The sequence below is a fragment of the Marmota marmota genome, unplaced genomic scaffold (assembly GCF_001458135.2).
Source record: "Marmota marmota marmota unplaced genomic scaffold, marMar, whole genome shotgun sequence".
NCBI lineage: Eukaryota > Metazoa > Chordata > Mammalia > Rodentia > Sciuridae > Marmota > Marmota marmota.
In genome coordinates this window covers 22,461,467-22,469,749 of record NW_026000108.1, presented here as the reverse complement: position 1 = coordinate 22,469,749, position 8,283 = coordinate 22,461,467, and the positions used below count along the sequence as shown (strand labels likewise).

The 8,283-nt window shown below is 31.8% G+C and overlaps 1 non-coding gene across 1 annotated transcript; it reads right to left on the bottom strand.

Moving 5' to 3' along the window:
* Window positions 1-7,970: 7,970 nt before the first annotated feature.
* LOC125611007 lies at window positions 7,971-8,072 on the bottom strand. The gene has a single exon (XR_007341119.1). It is a non-coding gene; the product is annotated as a U6 spliceosomal RNA (small nuclear RNA).
* Between the last annotated feature and the right edge of the window lie 211 nt (window positions 8,073-8,283).

Sequence of the window (8,283 nt, the reverse complement as noted above, 5' to 3'; positions counted from 1 at the left end):
CAGGTCATAAATGGAAACTTACATTATAACTGAAATTCACATGGGTATATAGGCTTCTCCTATCATGGAGCACATATGGAAATTACAGAGTAATGATGTTGAAAGGGGAGGCTTACATAAAGTGTAATCAAATGTATTATCAAAAAATCTGAACTATTTTGAAGATTACTATAAACCACTTTATAAATGTTGATACAGAATATGTAACCATTTAGTTTATTTCCACCTATTTCAGTTTATATCTCTAATATTTTATAGTGTGCATGGTGTTGCCCAGGTTGCCCACAATCTCATGATCCTCCTGCCTCTGCCTCCCCAGGTGCAGAAATTACAGGTTCATATCACCAGGCCTCCTGTTTTGATCTTTAATATGAACAAGAAATAAAAATCAAACAGGGTCTACCAATATTAATAATGAAATGCTTGGGTCCTACTACACAAGAAGACTTATGAAGCAAAATAATTAGCATTATTTTTTCACTAACAATTTCACAGATTTACGAGTGAGGCCATTTAGGCATACAAATCTTTTTGTAGGAAGGTTTTGAAGAGAAAATTAAATGAACATAGGTCATTTATATTTTGTATTTCTCCTTAAATCAATTTTGGTTATTTGACTTTCAGTAAATTTATACATCTATGTTGTTGAATCTTTTTGCGTAAATTTTTATTTGTTTTCATTTAGTTAAAATATTTGCCATTTTCAGTAATGAAATATTTGCTTACCAAAGGGTTAATTTGGATTTTGCTTACTTTCCAAATACTTGGGTATTTCCCAAATATCTCCAATAGACATTTAAAATTTTTGTTTTGGTCAGAGAATGTATTTTATACGATTTTAGTCCATCTAAATGTACAAGTGCATCTTTTAATATCTCAATTTTATCTTGGTGAGTGTGTTTTCTGTTCACTTGAAAAACAAGTATATTATTATTTTCTTATTTGTTCATTTTAGTTATACATGACAGCAGAGTCTACTTTGATATATTTATACAAACATGGAGTATACCTTATTCTAATTTGGACCCTAGTATTGTGATATACACAATGGTGAGATTCACTGTGGTGTATTCCAATATTTACATAGGAAAATTTTGTCAGATCTATTTCACAGGTTTTCCTAATCCTCTTCCATTTCCCTTCCCTTTATTTCCCTTTGTTGAATCCATTTCCCACCCCCTTGTTTTGTGTTAGCATCCACATATCAGAGAGATCATTTGACCTTTGTTTTTTTGGAATTGGCTTATTTCACTTAGTATGATAATCTCCAGATCTATCCATTTACCAGTGAATGTCAAAGTGATTCTTCTTTATGGCTGAGTAATATTCCATTTTGTATATATACCACATTTCCTTTATCCATTCATCTGTTGAAGGGAACTTAGATTAAAACCATAACTTAGTTATTGTGAATTGAGCTATTATAAATAGTGATGTTCCTGCATCACTGTAGTATGCTGATTTTAACTCCTGTATTTACCAAGGAGTGGGGTAATGGGGTCAAATGGTGGTTTCATTCCTAGTTTTTGAGGAATATCCATACTGCTTTCAGGAGTGGTTGTGCCAATTTGCAGTCACCAACAATGTATAAGTATTCCCTTTTTTCCTCAGCAACATTTATGTTATTTGGTTTCTTAATGATTGCCATTCTGACTGGAGTGAGATGAAATATCAGTGTAGTTTTGATTTGTATTTATTTAATTGCTAGAGATGTTAAATATTTTTATTCATATATTTGTTTACTGTTTATATTTTTTGAGACATTTCAGTTTCTTATACCCATTTATTTTTGGGTTATTTGTTTTGTTCTGTTTTTTGTTTGTTTGTTTGTTTGTTTTTGTTTTTTGATATTAAGCTTTTTGAGTATTTTGTATATTCTGAAAGTTGATGCCTTATCTGAGGTGTGAGTGACAAAGATTTTCTCCCATTCTGTATGCTCTGTCTTCACATTTTTTATTGTTTCCTTTGCTGCAAAGAAGCTTTTTAAATTGACACCATTCCATTTGTTGATTCTTGATTTTGCTTTTCATGCTTTAAGAGTCTTGTTGAGGAAGTCAGTCCCTAACCTGGCATTCTGAAGTGTTGGGCCTATATTTTCTTCTAATAGGTGTGGATTTTATGGTCTAATACCTGCGTCTTTGATCCAGTTGTATTTAAGTTTTGTGCGGGGTAAGAGACAAGTGTTAAATTTCATTCTGCTTCATATGGATTGCCAGTTTTCCCAGCACCATTTGTCTAACAGGCTATCTTTTCTCCAATGTTTGTTTTTGGAACACTTGTCTAGTAGGAGATAACTGTATTTATGTGGGTTTGTCTCTGTGTCTTCTATTCTGTTCCAGGGGTCTTTATGTGTTCATGTTTTGGTTGGCAAACCATGCTGAAAAGCCAGTATATTATGCTGGTATTAGATGGAGTGTTCTATAATCATCATTGAGGTTGAGATGGTTGATAGTGCAAATAAATCTACTATTCCGCTAGATTTCAGCATAATTATTTCACCAATTACAAGTTCTGGCTTTAGTAGATCCTCATTAGAAGCCTACAGTTAAATAAAAAATAAATAAACAAATGAGCAAAAGGAAAATCAGTAGAGGAATATTAGGGTCTGTAAAAGTCAGGATGGCACCTGACATTTTGCCAGAGGGAGTGGTTTGTGAAGTAACGCCAGTGAGCCATTAAGTGTAGAGATTCCTTATTGGTTGACTGTTGTATCTAGTTTATGTTAATTAAGATAAGCTGTGTGGAATGTATATATACCCCTCCTGTCCTACAATAAACGGCTCCCACTCCTGCTGTATCAATGTACACAAGTTGCTCGTCACCCCCCAGTTATTTTGCTGCAGCCGGACTGCGGCAGAGGAAGGAGAAGAATGAGAGGGGGAAGGGAGAGAGAGGGTTAGGGAACACAGACTGAAATGGAGTAAACCAAATTCCATAAATGTATGGTAATAGTACTGCTCTAATAAAAAATAAATAAAAATTTAAAAACAGAATTCTGCAGTTATTCTTATCTTTAGAACTCCACATAATGTGTCATTGTGGTGACATTCCAATTTTTTTCAATGTTTTCAGAAAATTTGATTATGATAATTCTTGAAGAGAATTTTACTTTGTTTTCCTTATACATTTTTCTCCAGCCTGGAATTCATTGAAACTCTTGGAATTTGAGTTTATAATTTTCATACAAGGGAAATCATAGAATCCTTATATTTCAAATACCCCAGCTCTCTGTGAGATTCCAATATTTTGTGAGTAAAATTTCTTGTGATTTTTGCATTACTGATTACGTTTCCTTTTCATTAGTATTCCTATGAATCTTTTTAGATAGTTTCAAATACTGCCCTCAAACTCAATCATATTTGTTTTTCTGAACTAACTAAATTTCTGATGTTATTCAGTGAATGAATTTGTTCAGACAATGCATTTTGAATCTCAAAAAGGGGTATTTTTTCTTCTGTTTATCTTCCATTTCAGTCCTTATAATGCCCATGGTTTCTTTAAGTGTTTAAATTTCTTTGCTACTTTGGACATCTGTGTATTTCTGGGGTTTTCAATAGTGTTTTTCTCCTCTGGGGAAGTACTTTTTCAGAAGTCTATTCCTACTTTTTCCATAATAACTGAGATATCTACCACATTTGATAGGTAGGGTCAAGGATAAAAGAATTCCCTGATACAGAGAAAAAAAATCACAAAATAAAAATGGTCTTTTATGTCACAGATTATTTTTATTTTAAAATTTCCTTTGAGATCATTAGGTAAGTAAAATCAGATTAAAAAAGAAATGAAACAAAAACACAATAAACCCTAGTAACAATTGTAACTAAATGAACTTAGAATCTGTTTTTCAGCAAACATGTATATGACATAATTATCCTATGTACATATATGAAATCCTCAGAGTGAATCCCACCATTGTGTGCATCCATAAGAATGGGATTCCAACCACAATAAGATATGTGCATGCTTGTATAATTATACCAAAATTGATTCTATTGCCCTGTATAACTAAAAAGAAGCAATAAATGAAGAAAAAAAAAAAAACTCCCCCTGTTGAGCACCACACATAACATTCCAGAGAATCTGTTACCTCAAAGAAGGTGAAACTTGTTAAGGGATAATAACTTAGAGGAGTGAAGATAGGGTGCAATGTGACATAAACAAATATGTATTTTAGTGGCTGTGTTCTGAGACAGAAATGAAGACTTGGCAGGATAATAGCAATAGGGAAAGAGAGCAGATCAATTAGGGAGTTATTTCAGAGATTTAAGTATGAAGCTATGAATATAGATATAGAATGTTTAAATTTATCAGTGTGGAACAGAAGGGAAAAACAGAAAAATAAACCATGTTTTCTAAGCTAAAATCCTGAACTTCATAATGAGATAACTAATGATAATAGAAAAAATAATCTGAAAGGAAAGGGAGAAGGACAAGAAGAATTATCACTCTGATATTTTACTTAGATGTTAGTGGAAATCTATCCAGATCAATTTAAAAAGTGGGAACATATATATCACCATTTTGAAAATAGGAAAGTAATAATCTTCAAAAATTATAGGCTATTCTGAGAGAACAATCTTATAGGAGGATTTAGATAAATGTAGAAAAGTAATTTGTAAATTAAAATACAGACAGCATTTGTATGGAGTTTTAAAAGAACTATTGATGTTTTATGATTATCAATAGCTGATACACTTTCTCCTTTTTTTGTCAGTGGTGATGAGAAAAGTAGATGGGAATGACTCAAAATTAAGTAACAGATTTTTTTACTTCCAAACCGAATGCTCATGTTTTTAGGCATAAAAAATATTCTACCTAAATCCTTAGGTTTTGAGTTAAACATTATTATGCAATATATACTGAATCACACACAATTATGGGAAGAGCCTAGCCTGTTTCTAACTTTAAGCTGAGTCAAATGCAATTTTGTAAAGAGATTCACAGATTATATGCAATAAAGACAACCAGGTAAAAGAAGATGAAGCCATCAACCTCTTCTGTTAGGGGCAAATTGTTTTGGAGAATTTTGGTGGATATGCATGATGTAAGATTTCAAATATTTACTGATCAAGCTATCAATTTCTTTTCAGAACCAGAAATTCAAGACAGTAATACAGATTAGAAAAAAGTCTAGTAGCAGGAGGAAGGAGATAGACACAAATGGAAAAAAGTCAGTTTCAAGAATATTATGATCATTTGAAAAACATAGACAAAAGTCCTATCATGACTATTTTATTAAAATATTTTAAGTTCCCATGTTCTGACTATATGTGCATGTTGTACGTGTAATATTTACTAACTCATTTTATGTAGTATCACACATGTTTTTAAATATAACATGTAATTCAAAATGTGTGATTTTAACAAAGTATTTAGGATTCTTGTTTATATGTATTCCTTTCATGAGTGATAGCTCTTGGTTCTCTATTTTGTAACATAATATTTAAAATAAATATTAAGAACTCATTTGGATTAATATCACATCAAATGAATTTAATGCATGAATAAGGTATAAAACCGGCCTCCATTTCAGAGAAATACATGAATCAATACATGCTCTGAGAAACTGCCTAAGATCTTGCTTTGCAATAATTCAGGGCTTTCTTTAGTCGACTTTTTTCAATTTTGGTAATGACTTTATTCATAAGTTTAAAAGGTATTTTTATGGTTACTCTATTTATGACTACTTTTTAGTGACTCCCTTTGTCTTCATGTCTTAAGTTTATAACAGAATATATTATAAAAATGGCATAAGGCCAAGCTTTGCATTTTATTCTGTTTCTTCTGTGGTCTGAAAACATTTTGGAAATATCAAGAAGCTAAGCTAAAGATTTTTAGTGTGATAAACAGTTGTGTTTGTGTGAATGTTTTATGTGTGTACTGTTATACTCATTAGAGTAACCAAAAAATTATTGTGTTTTTAAATATAACATATAATTCAAAATTTGTGATTTTAACAAAGGATTTAGGATTCTTGTTTATATGCATTCCTTTCATGAGTGATAGCTCTTGGTTCTCTATTTTGTAACATAAATATATGGCCTTAATTGTTCATTATCCTTTCTTGGACTTGTTCTAATGACTTCCCTCAAGGAGACAGCCTGCCTTCAGGGTCCAAGGGATGCTTTGCTTTGCTTTGCTTTGTAACAAAAGCTTTAAGTGATATACAAACCCAGAGAAGAGGTAACAATGTGAAAATACTTCTATTCTTCAGGAAAGCTAGATAAAAATAATCTGAGTATCAAGAATGAAATTAATGAATGAACCACATAAAAAATCAAGGGGTTTTCTCTTAAAAAAACTATTTAGAAATTAATACATTTTAGTAAAAATAGTGAATTTATATAATTCTTATATCAGTCATGATTCACTTCATACCTGGGATAATAAAATCCAATATAAAGATTAAGATCATCAGGACAATGAAAAGGAATGTTTACTATCTCTAAATCAACATCTAAAATATTTGCGGATTTGCCAGTGTCTACTTTGTGACAAATTAACCATGTTTTCATCTGACTTAGAAGTTACCTAGGTAGTTCAAAGCTTATACTTTTTTGGAGGGGGGCAGTTACTGGGGATTGAACTCAGGGGCCGTAGTCCACTGAGCCACATCCCCAATCCTATTTTGTATTTTATTTAGAAACAGGGTCTCACTGAGTTGTTTAGCACCTTGCTAAGTTGCTGAGACTGGCTTTGAACTCAGATCCTCCTATCTCCAGAGCTACTGGGATTACAGGTGTGCACCACCACATCTGGCCAAAGCTTATATTTAATATGATTCCATAGTTGGTCCTGGCTAATCCTTTTACTCCTCAAAGGGTGATACATCATCATAACAAACATAGACCCATCCTTTAGGATCCAAATTAATTGCTGGTTCTCCAAAATCCTTTTTAAATGATGAAGCCAAGATCGTCTTCCCCTTCTATGTGTTTCATATACTTTGTGTACATAGTTTACTATGAAACTATTCCTTTTTTATGTGCCTCTTTCTTGAGCCTTTGAGAGGAGATATCAAACCCTGTTACTCCTTTGATGGAGAACTGTGTCTGACAAGAAGTAGTTTCTTAAAAATATATACTGAAAAATATGAATAACCAATGAAATAACCATAGTGACCATGACCAAAAATTTTCCTACAGTGAATAAGAAAAGTGAATTAACTATTTTTAGTTATTCAGCTGTTAAATAGTATAAAATGGGCACACACCTTTTGTGGCAAAGTACCAATATAACTAAAGTCAGATCGCTAAATGGGACTAAAAGTTTGAAAAATAAAGTACAGAGTTTGGAAATGTATGTAATAAAGGAGAGTAAGATGTGTAAACAAAACTATGCAAGCATCCTTTTCCTTAAGAAACACACTGGTGCATTGACTCAAGATGGAAAAGACAATAATCAGTAGAAATCAGAAATGTAAGAAAATCAATGCATTCATCATGAAAATAGATCTATCTTAAAACCACGTGACACTTTTATGTTACTAGATATTGATAATAGTAAATGGTATTTGTTCCATGTGATAATAAATTAAGAAAAAATTATTACTTTTAAATTCTAATTCTTTTCCATAAAAGCATTTTGGGTGAGCACATGAATGAGGTTATGTGTTTACATTTTTAATGAAAACCTTGTAGATGCACAGAACCTATAAAATTGATCTATAAATTGTAGCATGAACAAATTTGAAAACATTTGCTTAATATCACACTAAAGGGAAATAACAGATTAATATATACATAGTGATGGTACAATATTTTAATTATATATAATGTTATTCTATTTGGTAAATAACAGTCTTATGAATTTACTCACATACATGCAATCGTGTAGACACCATCATAATCAAGATAAGAACAGTTATAACCATCCCCAAATTTTATAGTGAGACCTGTTTGTACTCAATGGATTCCTCTACCACAACCTGTGAAAATCACTGTTCTGCCTCTTTTTGTCTTGTTTTGTGTTAACTAAGGGGACACTTTACAAATTTGTGTGTTATCCAGGAACAAGGACATGCTAATTGTCACTGTATCATTCCAATTTTAGTATTTGTGTTTTCAAAGCAAGCAATAATCTGCTTTTTGTATCTGAAATTTTCCCTTTTCCAAAATATCATATAGGTGTGTCCATACAATATATAACTTTTGTTGCAATTGTTATACATTGATTAGCAGGATACATTTAGATTTCCCCATTTAGTTGTGTCTTTTAATTCTCAGCACTTTACTGTTACACATTATCCATTATGATGCATACCAAAGTTTGCTTATCCCATCA